Genomic DNA, 17,309 nt, shown 5'->3' on the forward strand with positions numbered 1-17,309 from the left:
CAGTGCAAGGAGCAGGCTACTAACCACTTTTCGACCAAGCTTTTTCTGGCACTTTTTGTAATCAGTATTTTTTGCTAGAAAATTACCTATAACCCCCAAAAATGTTATATATATATATATACAACAAACTACGCTACTTAAAAATCTCCATAGGCGATGCTTTAACCACTTGAGATCCGCGCTATAGACAAAAGACGTCTACAGCGCGGCTCTCAAGTGCAGAGTGGACGTCTTTGGACGTCTTTTTCTGTGCATTACCCGGGCGCGGCACTGGGGGGCGCGCAGCGGGTAAACACTGTGCCGGCGCATCGCTGGGAAGCCGGTGCGTGTACCTGGCAGCCGCGATGTCCGCCGGGTACACGCGATCGGCGGTGACAGCAGTAACGTGGAGCTCTGTGTGTAAACACAGAGCTCCACATCCTGTCAGAGAGGAGACCGATCTGTGTCTCTTCTACATAGGGACACAGCACAACATCGGTCACCTCCCCCCACACAGTTAGAACACACCCAGGTAATACATTTAACCCCTTCCTCACCCCCTAGCGGTTAACCCCTTCCCTGCTAGTCACATTTATACAGTAATTAGTGCATTTGTATAGCACTGATTGCTGTATACATTTGAATGGTCCCAAATTTGTGTCAAAAGTGTCCAATATGTCCGTCGCAATATCGCATGCCTGACAAAAAAAATAAAAAAATCGCAGATCGCCTCCATTACTAGCAAAAAATAAAAAAATAAATCATAAATCTATTCCCTATTTTGTAGGTGCTATACTGTAACTTTTGCGCAAACCGATCAAATATGCTTATTGCGTTTTTTTTTTTAAACAAAAATATGTACAAGAATACGTATCGGCCTAAACCGAGGATTTTTTTTTTTTTTATTGGGATATTATTATAACAAAAAGTAAAAAATATTGTGTTTTTTTTTTTTTAAATTTTCAGTCTTTTTTTGTTTATAGCGCAAAAAATAAAAATCACAGAGATGATCAAATACCACCAAAAGAAAGCTCTCTTTGTGAGAAAAAAATGATAAAAATATAACTTGGGTACAGTGTTGTATGACCGCGCAATTGTCAGTCAAAATGCGTCAGCGCTGAAAGCTGAAAATTGGTCTGGACACGAAGGGGGTTTAAGTGCCCAGTAATGAAGTGGTTAAATGGCTTTACATGTTAGCGCTAGAATTATTCTCTCGCTCTAACGTTCACGGTGATACCTCACATGTGTGGTTCGAATACCGTTTACATAAAAGTGTGCGACTTAGGTATGCGTTCGCATCTGCGTGCGAGCATGGAAGGATGGGGGCACTTTTTAAAATATAATTTTGTATTATTTATTTTACTTTTATTTTTACACTGTCCTTTTTAATTGTGTATCACTCTTATTCCTATTACAAGGAATGTAAACATTCATTGTAATAGAAATAAGGATGACAGGTCCTCTTTATGGAGAGATCTGGCAACAAAAAGACCTCAAATCTATTCCTTACCTTTTTTAAAAGTCAAAGAATAAAAAAAAAAAAATTGATATTTTTTCGCTTTAAAAAATAAAAAAAAAATCCTTCCAGCCTGGTCTGGTCCTCCAAGGCCATAATGTCGATCAAATGCTATTAACTCTTTGATCACCTATTAAAGCAGCCAGCCACACCGCTGTATCGTTTCTCGCACGAGAAACACCGGTGAGTGGTGGAGGGGGGTAACTGTTCCAGCGGCTCATGAGCCCCTTGGACTGGTTTCATGAGAAAGCCATTTACTATAAATGGCCGCGATCTGCAATATTTATCGGGACTGCAACATTGCGTCGGACAGGTCGGACACTTTTGATGCTATTTTGGGACGTTGACATTTTGTACAGCGATCAGAGCTAAAAATAGCCACTGATTACTGTGTAAATGTCACTGACAGGGATTGGGCTAACACTAGGGGGCGATCAAGGGGTAAAATGTGTGTCCTAGAGAGTGTTTCTTACTGTGGGGGGATGGGACTGCCTGGAGGAGGAGACCGGTCTTTGTTCCTAAGCAGTAGGAACAACAGATCTGTCTCCTCTCTCCTGACAGAATGGAGATCAGTCTGTTTTACATTGGCAGATCTGTGTTCTGTCCTTCTCTGGAGCGATAGCGGGTAGCCGGCGGCCCTATACTTCTTAAAGTGCCCGCCGTACAGCTATGTCGATTGACGCTGGAGTGCCATTCTGCTGCCATCAATTGCGGGGCGTTCGGCAATGGGTTAAAGTGTATCTAGACCCAAGAGAGCACACTCGCTCACTGTGTCCATTTATGACTGAAGAACAGTAAACTATGTTTCAGTTTGTGAATGAACAGGAAGCCGCTCAGCACAGAACACTATCCATTCATTCACTGTCCAGTGCAGCTGAGGATGCAGAGGAAGGCATGTGTGTTTGAGCTTTGGGGTGCACACCCTAATGTAATAGGCCGCACCCCCTTTTCCCCATGCCTGGCAATATAACACAAGGGGGTTGATTTACTAAAACTGGAGCACACAGAATCTGGTGCAGCTGTACACCAAAACCAATCAGCTTCCAGGTTTTATTGTCAAAGCTTAAAGCGAAGGTCCGAGTAAAAAAATAAAATACAAATAAAAGTCAGCAGCTACTAACACTGTAACTGCTGACTTTTGATAAGGACACTTACCTGTCCTAGTCGCCAGCGATATCGGCCCCTGCCGATCCTCGATCCTGGCAGCTCCAGTAAGGGAAACAGGCAGTGAAGCCGTGCAGCGTCACTGCCCGTTTCCTACTGCGAATGCGCGAGCAGCGCGGCGCTGTGTGAATGGGCCGGCTGCTTTCTGGGATACACACTGTTCCCAGAATGCAGCGCGCCCCATTCACAAGAGGAAACCGAGTGTAGGAGGAGGAAGAGAATCCACCGCGGAGGATGAAGAGGCAGATTCGGGACTTCCGCATAGCAACAGCTATTTCAGGTAAGTTAAAAAAAAACTGCAACTGTCATTTTCACAATAAACAATGCAATTTAAATGCATTTTTTGCTGTGAAAATGACAATGGTCCCAAAAATGTGTCAAAATTGTCTGAAGTGTCCGCCATAATGTCGCAGTCACGAAAAAAATCGCTGATCGCCGCCATTAGTAGTAGAAAAAAAAAAAATTATAAAAATGCAATAAAACTATCCCCTATTTTGTAAACGCTATACATTTTGCGCAAAGCAATCGATAAACGCCTATTGCGATTTTTTTTTTACCAAAAATAGGTAGAAGAATACGTATCGGCCTAAACTGAGAAAAAAAAATATTTTTATATATGTTTTTGGGGGATATTTATTATAGCAAAAAGTAAAAAATATTGATTTTTTTTCAAAAATTGTCGCTCTATTTTTGTTTATAGCGCAAAAAATAAAAACCGCAGAGGTGATCAAATACCACCAAAAGAAAGCTCTATTTGTGGGGGAAAAAGGACGCCAATTTTGTTTGGGAGCCACATCGCACGACCGCGCAATTGTCTGTTAAAGCGGCGCAGTGCCGAATTGTAAAAACTCCTTGGGTCATGTAGCAGCATATTGGTCCGGTCCTTAAGTGGTTAATTGAACAAGCTGAAGTAAGAAGCTGATTGGTTACTATGCACAGCTGCACCAGATTATATCTGCATCAGTTTTAGTAAATCCCCACCATTGCACATATAAGCAGACAGGTTCATTGCCAGCCTTTTCTTTTAGGTATCGCTCATCACAAAGTAAGTTCTGTGACGGCAGAAATGGTGTCATGGAGACAATGCTGCATTTGAACCTGTGGCTGCTGTGTCAGTACAGAGAGGTCACATACTGCTGCTGCCTCGTTAGCTGTTTAGTCAGATCTTCGCACCTTGAAGACCGCCATGAACTGCCGCCTTTCTGACACCCACAATTGTCACACAATGTGATATCTGTAAGCTCGACCTGATGACTTACAAGTGGAAGGTTCAACGTTTGTACTAGCTACTCATTTATACATGAGCCTGCAAAAATAGGTCCACCGCTCATTTATTCCAAGTAAACTGAATCATTTTTTCTGTTTAAGGCCCCTTTCACACTGAGGAGTATTTCAGGTGTTTTAGCGCTAAAAATAGTGCATAAATAACGCCTGAAATACTCCTGCCCCAGCATTCTCAATGTGAAAGCCCGAGGGCTTTCACACTGAGGCGATGCGCTGGCGAGAGAAAAAAAAATCTCCTGCAAGCAGCATCTTTGGAGCGGTGAGAGGAGCGGTGTTTATACCGCTCCTTCCCATTGAAAACAATAGGACAGGCGCATTGCCGGCGGTATTAACCCTTTTTCGGCCGCTAGCGGGGGTTAATAGCGCACCGCTAGTGGCCGAATACCGACGCAATTCCGACGATATAGCGCCGCTATTCTTAGCGGCGCTATACCGCCACCGCACGTCCTGCCCCAGAGTGAAAGGGGCCTTAATCATTTTAAATAATTAAAAAAAAAAAATCGAGGTATAGCAACAGTGGAGCCCATGAAGGGGCAATAGGGCAACAACAAAACTGACAACTGGCATCAAAAAAGCAAAGAGATGCAGAATGAACGACAATAAATTGGACCATACCTTCCTCTCCATTTGTTATGGATGGAGGTGGTGGGTCTGGGCGGGTGCTCCTTACCGCATCTGCGACACGGTACTGCTTGGTGTGTGAGACAATATATTTTTTGATGTCGCACCGCACAAGCAGGTTTTTCTTTCCATCTAGGCTGACATTGGGTAGGTGACTGGGCCTGTATGGGTGGATTCACTCGTTCAGGCACAGATGCCTCCCATTTCCTGCCACGCCTACGTGACGCTGGGCGGGACACATTGGTTCAGCTGGGAGTATTTATATTCCCCTCACATATAGGTAGATTCAGGTACAGCCGTGCAATTTTAAGACGGTGTAGCCTAGCGTGTTTACACTACGCCGCCTTAAGTAAGTGAGGCAAGTACATGATTCTCAAGGCACTTACCTCCTTACTTAGGGCGGCGTAGTGTAAACGCGGCCGGCGTAAGGGCGCCTAATTCAATTGGTTTGGAGGGGGCGTGTTGTATGGTAATGAGGCTTGACCTCCCGTTTTTGAAGTTTTTTGTTACTGCGCATGCGCCAGGTGCCTACATTTCCCAGTGCGCATTGCGGCTAAGTTGACGACTTATGCAAACGACGTAAAAAAATCGAACCTCGTGGCGGGAACGGCGGCCATACTTTAACATTGTTATTCCACCTCATAAATGGAATAACTTTAGGCCGGGCGTACGTTCATGAATCGGCGTACAAACTAATTTACATAATCTACGCCGGCCGCAATGGAAGCGCCACCTAGCGGCCATCCAAAAAATTGTAATCTAAGATAGGACGGCGCAATTGATGTCTATTGGTGTCTAGGTGTCTCTCTGGCAACAGCTTCATATGCAAGCTCTCACTTATGCTTGGCTCCTTAATTCCATGTGATCCAACAAGGTAACTTTCTATAGGTTTCACCCTATACCTTTAGCACTTTATTTATTTATCCTTATGGTTTCTTCATCATCTTTCTTTTTTCTCACCCACTTTCATACTTGGTGTTTGCTCAGTCCTTTCATCTGACCTGGTGCATGGGCTTTTTCACACTTCTTAATAATATTATACATTCATTATATACCACTGATCTCAATCTACAGAAGTGTTGGCCCACTGTCTTCCACATTCACACATTGGGGAATCCACAGTGCTCCCTGTTTGTCCACGTGTCTCTACCTCAGCTCCCATGCCAGACAATTTTAACGGCTCTGGTCCTGTGCTCACATCTATACAGTTGACGTGAGTATTTACAGGGTTATTTATCTTGTTCTGTATATTTATATTATTCTACTACAAAATTATACCAAATGGTTATGTCTCTTTAAAGATCACCATTGCATTTGCCCCTGAAGAGTTGGTATATCCCAACGAAACGCGTCGGGAATACATAGATGCATGATGTTCACACAGATGATTTTATGTTTTTTTATACTGTTTTACTCCTAGATTCTTATTATTCCATCAAGCCCCTCCAGTGGTTCATGTTGTGCAGGACTAGTCCTTACTCCACGATATGCCAAGTACCATGGTGTTATTATGCATATGTAATTTGTAGCATGTTTATGCGATTTTGTGGATGCAATTTTTGTCATTCAGTATGCTTTATATTATATCACAAGGCATAATAAAATGCTCTTTGCCAAGACTGCTCTTTGTTATACATCTCTCATTCCAAGTCCCAAACTAACTCCCCCCTTTTGTGTTGGAACCCAATTAAGCAATACTGTATACCTTATATGCTTACTCCGCATGGTGATTGGCCTCATTTAAAGTCCCGCTGACAAAACTCTCTTTTTTCCATACTTGAATAAAGAGTATCAGAGAATCTGCCCCAAGGGCAGCATAATGTAGGCAACCATGATGTTTCTTCCACAAGGGAATGGGGGACCAACTGAGAAGAAGGGGAAGAGGGAAAGGGAAGGGAAGACAAGGAGGTTGGGTATTCCCTCCACAGATACAGTGCCAACAGGAGACGCTAGCCTTCATCAAGCCTCAATGCCAAGGGCAGCCTGCGCACGGGCGCCATCCCCTCTATCCATGCCACCCATTATATGGTTAAGGGATAGATTGCCACCCCCTATTCAGGTGTCCGGCCCCTTTCAGGATGCCAGGCGCATGAATTACAGCAGCGGGGTGTTTTTTGTTTTTAAAGCACCTGATTAGAGACACAGGCTTTATCAGGCTTTAAAATAGGGTGGACTCAGAGCCCAGAGCATTGCGCTCGGGGCCCACCCAGGTGTGTTAGAAAAGCAAATGAATATTCACTTTTCCAACACTGAATCGCCTCTCTGCTAATCAGGAAGTGCGGGTCTGATACCCGTTTCCCGATTGGCTGAAAGGTCAGGCGATCCTATTGGACTCCTAGAAGAAGGTGCCATGATCCACACCACAGGAGGAGGAAGAAAGCCACCGGACACTCTGCCCGCCTGCTTCCTAGATTGGGTAAATTAAAAGCCAATATAAAAGAATGGTAGTGCTAAAAAAAAGCACTTGTGGATTTAATTAATTTTTTGGGGGTTAATTCTCCTTTAACCACTTCCGCCCGGTCAATAGTAAATTGACGTCCGGGAAGCGGTTGTGTTATCCTGACTGGACGTCTAATGTTCAGCAGGATAACATGCTGGCACGCTCCCGCGATTAGTGAAGCGGGGTGTCAGTCTGACACCCTGCATCTCCGATCTCGGTAAAGAGCCTCCGGCGGAGGCTCTTTACCACGTGATCAGCCATGTCCAATCATGGCTGATCATGATGTAAACAGGAAGAGCCATTGATCGGCTCTTCCTCACTCGCGTCTGATAGACGCGAGTAGAGGAGAGCCGATCGGTGGCTCTCCTGACAGGAGGGTTTGCGCTGATTGTTTATCAGCGCAGCCCCCCCATCAGATGCCCACACTGGACCACCAAGGAAACCGTCAGAACCACCAGGGAAGGGGGCAACATGTGGATGGCCAGGTACATCCCCCATGGCCATCCACATGTAAAAAAATAAGCACAATACATGCCAATCAGTGCCCACAAATGGGCACTGACTGGCAACATGGGCACTCACTGGCAAAAGAGTAAATAAACAAGTTATGCCCAGCAATGCCATCAGTGCCACCCCTCAGTGTCCCAGCAGTGCCACCTCTCAGTGCCCATCCATGCCCAGTGCCCACCTGTGCCACCCATCAGTGCTGCCTATGAGTGCCCATCAGTGCTGCCTATGAGTGCCCATCAGTGCCGCCTATTAGTGCCACCTCATCGGTGCCCATCAGTGCCACCACATTGGTGCCAATCAGTGCTGCCATATCAGTGCCCGTAATTAAAGAAGAAAACATACTTATTTAAAAAAAAATAACAGAAAAAAATAAAAATGTTATTTTTTCAAAATTTTCTGTCTTTTTTTAGTTGTTGCGCAAAAAATAAAAATAGCAGAGGTGATCAAATACCACCAAATGAAAGCTCTATTTGTGGGAACAAAATTATAAAAAAAAAATTGTTTACAGTATAGCATAACCGCGCAATTGTCATTCAAATTGCGACAGCACTGAAAACTGAAAATTGGCTTTGGCAGGAAGGTGCGTAAGTGCCTGGTATTAAAGTGGTTAAGGGGGTGTGGCAGGGACGTGTCCTATGCCTATATACGTTTGTTAGTAGGTGTCCCTCATTCCCATCTCAAAATGTTGGGAGGTATGATTAAACCCAAAACCAACATCATAGCAGCACTATGTTTCTTCTGATGAATGGTTCAAACTATGTCCAAGATATATGTTTTAGGTCATGTAGTGGATTTGCAATGTCGTGCCTATTGCCTAATCAGGCAGCCTTTGAGTACTATGTGTTTTTTTTTTTTGTGTTTGATTTTTGTATTTGAGACTGCATTTTGCTTGTCTTGTTCTTTTTTTCTTGTTGTTTTTTTCAATAAATACAAAATGCAAAATAACCCCCCAAAACCAAAAATGTAATATATTGCAGCTTACCAATCGTTAGATGTGGTGGCTGCATCAGTTTTCCTTTCTTTGGCTTTTTTCCCTTCTGTTTTCACCTGGTGATCTGTCCAGTAACACACCTGCTGTATTAATGAGACACAACCTTAGAGGGATGAGCACAGGAGACACAGCAGCATATTAGCTTATTAGCAGATTTAAAACCACTAGCAAATTGAAGCCAAACTCTGGCTCACACTTAATAAGCAATTACAGCAAACAGTTTTTTTTTTCCCTTTGGGATAAAGGTTTTGCATGAATAAATAAAATCTGCTGATTTTTAATCGCCCCTGCCAGTGTTTTGTCTCATCCATGTAAACTGATACATCCTGCTGGAGAGTTTGTGCTGTGAAAAAAAAAGACTTGTTGGCTGCATTTCCAGATGAAAATAGAAGAAAGAAAGTCTAAAAGAGAAAACTAAGGCCCCTTTCACATTGGACCTGTAGCCGCGGTGGCGGTATATCGCTGCTAAAAATAGCGGCGCTATACCGCCGAGATTGCCGCGGGAATCGGCCGCTAGCGGTGCGGTATTAACCCCTGCTAGCGGCCGATAAAGGGTTAATACCGCCCACAATGTGCCGATAATAGAGGCGCATTGCGGGCGGTATTGCCGCGGTTTCCCATTGTTTTCAATGGGAAGGAGCGGTGAAGGAGCGGTATACATGCCGCTCCTCTGACCGCTCCAAAGATGCTGCTGACAGGAGATTTTTTTGTCTCCCGCCAGCGCACCGCCTCAGTGTGAAAGCCCTCGGGCTTTCACATTGAGTCTGCAGTAAAGGAGTTTTTCAGGTGGGATAGCAGCGCTATTTTTAGCGCTGTACCGCCTGAAAAACTCCTCAGTGTGAAAGGGGCCTAATACAGCCACCACATGTGATAAGCTGCAATATAATAAATGTTCGACTACCTGAAAAATGACCCCAAAATGCATTTGTTGTAACTAGAGATGCACAGATACCATTTTTTTTTACGAGTACCGATATATATATTTTTTTAAATACTCGCCAATACCAATTATTGATACCTACAGAAAGCATTAAAAATGTACAAATTAATGAATAAAATCGTTATTTTTTTTTTTAAACATTTTGTGCTTTTTCAAGGTGAAATGTGTAAATATATGTTAATAAATATATGTCAAAATATTCACTAACAAAGCAAATAAAAAAATAAAAAAAGTTTTAATTGTTTATCTCTTATAAAATAGACGTGAACAAAGAAAAAAATGCAGGAAAATAATAATAATTAAATGGAGGAGAATAAGGAGTTAGAGTAAATTAAGGGTTAAAAATGTGTTAAACGGAGGAACATTTGTTCATCCCTTTGATCTGCAGATGAAGAAACAGAAAGATACAAAAAAGAAACAATGTCTCTTTTTATTTTAGTGTTTCAGCGGCTGAGCAAATGGGACTATAAATAACTGAGACTTGGAGGGGGAGGAAAGGGGCATGAATAAACCTCCAGGGTCCACGACCTCTGAGAATTTTAACCTGGGGGTCTTTGGAATCATTTTGGTATCAAATGGGAATGTGGTCCACCCAAAAACCATAGGTTAGTTTCAGCCCTGGTTCACATTGATGCGATTTGTCATGTGATTTGACAAGTCAAATCAGTGGCAATTGCCGGCATCGATTCACAAAAGTAGTTTCTGTACTACTTTTGGAGATTTCGGGGTGCGATTTCCATTGACAACTGTGCAGAAACCCACACAGATGTCTCTGAAATCACCCCCGAAGTCGGGACTGACATGCGGTAATTAAATCCTGCTGAACTCGCGCGATTTCATCCTTGCAGTCAGCATGAACCAGGGCTCAGAAGATGCACGCAAGTACCCACTGGCTTTTATATATTTTGGGAAACTCCTTAATTTACACCAACAGCAGTAACCATTAAAAAAAAACGAAATGAGTTTTCATTGACCTGATGGATTCCCTATAATTTAACATCAACAAATCATTGGTTATTCACGCTACAAGAGACCGACTGTTCTGTGGCAGGAATATATTGCTTTCCCTACTGGGGTCTTTGACATGAGAAGCTGGTGGGTGATGCAACTTTCAGGTGCCCACTAGGGTTGGGCAACTTAGAGAGTTTTAATTTTCTCAAAATTGTGGTTGGAAATCATATTTCAGCAAAATTGCCTTTCCGGGAAAATGCAAAAAAAAGTCATTGGGGAAATTAAAGTATATGTCAACATCCCATTTATTTTAAAATAAAAATGCAAGGCAAAGCATCGGTGTGTGTGTGTATTAAAAAAAAACAAAAAAACATTTTTTTTCTTTATAAAAGCGATCACATGGTTTAAAAAAAAGTCAGCAGCTACAGTATTTGTAAAAATTAGGTGTTTTAGGATGCAGTGGGCTTTAAAATGTCTCTTGAAGGCTAAAGAAGGCACTATTCAACTATGTTGTTTTTGAGCAGTCCAAAAAAAAATTATAACTTCCCTTTCCCCACCCCTTCTTTTTTTTTTTTTTTGTCTCCTCTTTCTCTTTATTCCTTTTCATATCCTCCTCCTAGTTACTGCCAATTATGTGGGACTAGCCTAAAAAAAAAATCTAGAAACCTATTGAGAATTTTTTTTTTTTTTTTTTTTAATTACTCAACCTTTGCCTACTATTTTTTAAATATAATTCTAATCTAAATACGAACTTCTTTCCTTTTATAGAATTTATCGTTGATCTTATGAATATGTATGTAAAATGTAAACCTACTTGTTTTTTCCTGATGTCACTTTGACCTGTTTTGTTCCTTTATATCTTTGAAATATAATGAATTTATAAAAAGAAAATTAAGTTGACTACACAAAAAAAAAAAAAAAACACAAATAAAAGGATCACTAATAAAATAATACATCCTTAATACATCCTCATAAAAAAAAACCTCTAAATAAGGAAAAAAAAGAGGACATTATATTTTTTTGTAAATCACACCTTTTGTACTTCTTAGGCCCCGTACACACGAGAAACTCGACGGGCAAAACACATCGTTTTGCTTGTCGAGTTCCTTGTGAAGCCGCCGAATATCTCGGCGAGCCAAGTTTCCTCATTAACTAACGAGGAAATAGAGAACATGTTCTCTATTTGGCCCGACGAGATCCTCGTCGGTTTCCTCGGCCGAAAGTGTACAGACGACCGGGTTTCTCGGCAGAATACGGCTCCGATCGAGTTTCTGGCTGAATTCTGCCGAGAAACTCGGTCGTGTGTACGGGGCCTTAGGCCTCTTGCACATGGTACTCCTGTTTAAGCATCTACTTTTTCAGACATTTTCTTTTATGTATTTGTACATATTTATGCAAATTTTTGCATATATATGCGTTTGTGCACTTTCATTCAAAAACATATTCTCGCCTTCACGTTCTGCCCAATATGTAAATGAGCATTTGCACACATGTGTGTGTGTTTGCATGCATGAGGCGTAAATTACTGACCAAAAAAGCTGATTTTTCTATTTTTTATAACATTTTTTTACTGAAGAACGCATGACGCTTGTTTATGAGCCGGTGTCTATAGGCTCATTACAATTCATGGGCTGCATTTTAGCTCAGTAATAAAAACAAAATCTGTACTGAGCTTTTTCAAGCTGCAGTGTGCAAGAGGCCTTAGACTTAGATTGAAAGAAGACTCAGACTCTGATTCAAACATAGGTAGATCTCTTTCACATGAGTGGCAGACTTTACTGCCTTATTAAAAATGATTCTCGGTGGAACAGATGGTTTAAAAGCTTTCTGGAGGCAATATTGACACCTCCTGCATGCCTGTTTTTTGATCCCCAGGGTGTTAGGGCAATATCGCTTGTCAACATGGCAAATTAAAATTGCTGCATCGTGATGAAAAGAAATCGCAACCATGGCAATGTGAACTCACTGCTCCAGCTGCCATGTAAATATGTAGGTGGGTGGTTGGGGGGTGGTAAAAACTTGGACCCATCACTGGTTTTCTCTGCCGCTCTTCTACTAGTGTGAACTCTGTAAGTGAAAACTAGAATCTAAAGGAGTGGACTTTGAAGGCACACGGGTAAACCATGTAAAATAATTATTAAATAATTATAAATAATATTTTTTTATTTTAATAATTTAATATATTTCTTTATTTTAGAAAAATATAAAAAAAGATCATACATATATATATACCGTATTTATCGGCGTATAACAATTTTCAGGGGAAAATCGTGGGTGCGCGTTATACGCCGATCCTCGCTGTCTCAGAGCGCCGCAGACAAAAAACCGAGCCGAGTGTACTGGGCACTCGGCTAGGCTAAGCCCGCAGACACGCGAGAGGAGCCGAACACATCAGGAATCCGGCTCTGCGCAGCTCGACCGAGGCGCCAAACTCAAACACACAACGCTGCAACCCCGGCAGACGGACGCCGATGGACGCGACGCCGGGCAAGACAGCAGACGGACACCGACAAGGCTGGACAGACCCCTGCGCAAGGCTGCAGACGGACGCCGGACAAGGCCGCCGATGGACGCTGGGCAAGACATCCTTAAACTTCCCTTCTAAGCTTGGGGTGCCCGTTATACGCCGGCGAGCAGTATACGCCGATAAATACGGTATATACAATTCATGGTAATGTTGTTAAATGACCTACACACACATTCTGATAACACTTCCAAAGTAAGCATTTGTATTGATAAACCCAGTGGTACAATGGTTGAAATCCGAATAACGGTAACCAAATGGGTATGTAAACGTGGAATAGTAGAATCAGAGTGTGAATCCAAATGCAAGAAATTCTCTCTACATGTTACGCGTAGAAAAACGCTTCTTCAGGAGCATATACGTAGATCTAATAACTATATATGGAAAAACATAAAATACTGTAAGTGAACAGTTTATAACATAGTATAAAATCACAATAGTCAAAAGTAATTACAAAAATGCTCTGATAGGACCAGTGAATCACAAACATCATCCCCAATAGCCAGCCGAGGGCAAGAAGAAAATACCCCTCAGTTGGGACACACATATAGATGTAGTCCACGTAAAATGGGGTGAAAAAGTGATAAACAAAAATTACTCTACATTGACTTGGTATCTTTTTTTACTGACCATATAAACATCCTGTTCACTGGTCCTATCAGAGCATTTTTGTAATTACTTTTGACTATTGTGATTTTATGCTATGTTATAAACTGTTCATTTATTTTATGTTTTTCATATATATACAGTATATTTAATAGATCTATATGCTCCTGAAGAAGCGTATTTCTAGGCGTAACATGTAGAGCGAATTTCTTGCATTTGGATTCCCACTCTGATTCAACTATTCCACGCTTACATTCCCATTTGGTTACCATTATTGGAATTTCAATCATTGTACCACTGGGTTTATCAATACAATTGCTTACTTTGGAAGTGTTATCGGAATTTGTGTGTGGGTCATTGAACAACATTACCATGAATTTTATATCTATCTATGTATAATCTTTTTAAATATTTTTCTAAAATAAAAAACCCGAATTATTTTACAAGCTTTCCCCGTGTGCCTTCAAAGTCCACTCCTTTAGCTTCTGGTTTTCATATATCTATTATCGGGACGTTGGCACACTGCTATCTGTGTATCCAGTGTCACCCTGTGAGGATACACGTTACATCCATAATTTTTCTGAACTCTGTAAGTGTCATCAGCTTAGGTTGATGTTCAGTATAGCAAGATACAACGCAAAGCATTGTCGCCATTTCTCTGCGCTCTTGTGTAGTGGCCCCTTTGGCACACAGGTGCCCTTAAATGCAGTAGAGATTTATTTTATCATCAAACCTTTGTTATACTAAAGCCCAACACGAACATTAACTCTACATGGGCTTAAGGTTGTACCATTTAAATGACTTCTTGGCGTGTTCTCAGAATTTTACGCCATCCATGCTTGGGTGACCTTCACCCCGACTGTGACGAGTAAAGGGAGGGAAAGCAATCTTTAGGACACATTCCAATTACCTTTTACAACAGAAATGTTAGGGCCTGAGGTTCACCGAGAGGAGAACAGCCAAAGGGCACCGGAGTCATTCTCTGTTGTGCAGTACAAATGTTTAACTCTCTAAATAAGATAGAAGAATGAAATCATGAAACTGACTGTGTGTGATTATAGGTCATTCACATCTTAGAGTTTTCAGGAAACGCATTTAAATTCTTGCCTAGGTTTGAGAATGGAACCATTTATACCTAAAGTGGATCTAAACCAAGGAACACAATTTTTATATATTGCAGCTTACCAGCAGGGGTAGACTGACCATTCGGGCACTCGGGCACTGCCCTAGGGCCCCATGCCACTAGGGGGCACCATCAGGGTTGCCAGCCTCAGTAAAACCAGAGACAGCATGTAAAAATCAGTGTTTTTAAAAAAATCACAAGATTATAGCTGCCCCGCCTCTCCAGTACCTTTTCAGTGTGTGTGTGTATACTGTGTATGTATACTGTATGTGTGTGTGTGTATACTGTGTATGTATACTGTATGTGTGTGTGTGTATACTGTGTATGTATACTGTATGTGTGTGTGTATACTGTGTGTGTATACTGTGTGTGTGTGTGTGTATACTGTGTATGTATACTGTGTGTGTGTGTGTGTGTGTATACTGTATGTGTGTGTGTATACTGTGTGGCCCCATGATCTATTGCCTGGGGGCCCCATAATCTCCTATTGCCCAGGGGCCCCATGAGTTGTCAGTCCGCCCCTGCTTACCAGCCTGTAGATTTCAGTGCATTTCATGTACATCTACTGCAAGCACGGAAAAGTACCTGTTGATCCTACCAGAAATATATTGTCCTTGGAACTTCACCTGTATTGAACTGAAACCTTAACCACTTAAGGACCAGCGCACGACTATATACGTCGACACAATGGCTCCTGAGGGCAGAGGGAAGTACAGTACCTGTACGTCCTCTTTAAGATACGGCATTGTGGGCCTGCCCCGAGCACCGTGAGTGCGGAGATACCCGCGATCGTCTTACTGAGAGAAAGAACGGGGAAATGCTGATGTAAACAAGCATTTCCCCATTCTTCCTAGTGACAGGACACTGATCACAGCTCTCTGTAATCGGGAGCGGTGATCAATGTCATGTCACACATAGCCCATCCCCCCTACAGTTAAAAGCACTCCCTAATACACACTTAAGCCCTTCAGTGCCCCTACTGGTTAACCCCTTCACTGCCAGTACATTTTTACAGTAATCAGTGCATTTTTATAGCACTGGTCGCTTTAAAAATTACAATAGTCCCAAAATGGCATCAAAAGTGTCTGATTGCCGCCATTACTAGTAAAAAATAAATATTAATAATAATGCCATACAGCTATCCCCTATTTTGTAGACGCGATAACTTTTGCGCAAACCAATCAATAAACGCTTATTGCGATTTTTTTTTTTTTTACCAAAAATATGTAGAAGAATATGTATCGGCCTAAACTGAGGAAAAAAAACTTTATTTATATTTTTAGGGGGATATTTATTATAGCAAAAAGTTAAAAATATAGCTTTTTAAAAAAAATAACTAGCCTTGTGCTGCCATGCACCCCCTGTACACCCATCTTTCCTGAAGATGCCCTTTCAGGGCAAACGCGTTGTGTGGAGCTGATCTTGTGACGTTATCGTGCACCCATGCCAATGGATCTCGCAGTGGTGTTCGGAGCTTATTGTGTTGTTTGATCCACTGCTTGGAATACTGCTGAGCTTGTAAGTGCAAAACGTTATTATTAAACTTGAATGGATGAGGATTCTTTATTTATTCTTTATCTTCTAACCGGGGTGTTTGGTCATGAATGACATGTGAGATTGGAGTTTCTGTGCTGTGATCCTCATCAGATGGATGGCATCCGGAGCTGGCTGACGGTGTCCTTTACCATTTACAGTGGTTTACGAGCGTTTTCGCAATACAATTTTTTATTTTTTTAACCCTGACTCACTTTGTGAGCATTGTCTCACAAGACAAGCAGGATTCAAGCCGCTTGGGTGTGCAGTGCCGCATTTGGCCAGAGGTGCGGGGGGGCAGTGATGTTCAGAGACACTGGGAGATGCTGGGAGATACTCCACTCCTGAGTGTCTGCGGTGCCCAAGCACCTCCGGCCACATGTATGCATACGGATTATCTGAGTTTTTATTATTTTCTATGGGGAAACTCGCTTTGATATACATCGGGTCTTTAAGAGCCCCCAGAGGGTCACGCGTGCGCCGCCAGAGGCACGTACGCACGCCCGCTGCATGGCGGAGGACGTGATGCGCGATCGTGTGCTCAAGAGCCAGCACAGGGATTTGTGTAAACACACAAATCTCTGTGCTGACAGAGGAGAGGAGACAGATTGTGTGTTTCTACAAAGTAGAAACAGCGATCTGTCATCACTTCTAGTTTGTCCCATCTCCACATAGTTGGACCACACTGAGGGAACACACAGTTGACCCCTTGATCACCCCCTAGTGTTAACCCCTTCCCTGCCCGTGACATTTATACAGTAATTAGTGCATTTTTGCATGCTCTACAAATGTCATTGGTCCCAAAAATGTGTCAAAAGTGTCCAATCTGTCCCCCGCAATGTCGCAGTCACGATAAAAATCGGAGATTGTCACCATTACAAATAAAAAAAAAAATCATAATAAAAATTGCATAAATCTATGCCCTATTTTGTAGATGCGTTAACTTTTGCGAAAACCAATCAAACGCTTATTGCGATTTTTTCTTTTACCAAAAATATGTAGAACAATACATTTCGGCCTAAACTGTGGAAGAAATTCCTTTTTTTTTTTAATATATATATTTTTTTGGGATATTTATTATAGCAAAAAAGTAAAAAATATAGAATTTTTTTCAAATTTTTTTTTTG

General features: G+C 41.9%; 1 protein-coding gene across 1 annotated transcript in view; it reads right to left on the bottom strand.

Moving 5' to 3' along the window:
* The window catches only part of CSRNP3 (cysteine and serine rich nuclear protein 3), a 162,874-nt gene that overhangs the window by 90,122 nt on the left and 55,443 nt on the right, over positions 1–17,309 (bottom strand). The window lies entirely within an intron of this gene.

This window comes from Rana temporaria, chromosome 6, assembly GCF_905171775.1.
Source record: "Rana temporaria chromosome 6, aRanTem1.1, whole genome shotgun sequence".
In the NCBI taxonomy this organism is placed as follows: Eukaryota; Metazoa; Chordata; class Amphibia; order Anura; family Ranidae; genus Rana; species Rana temporaria.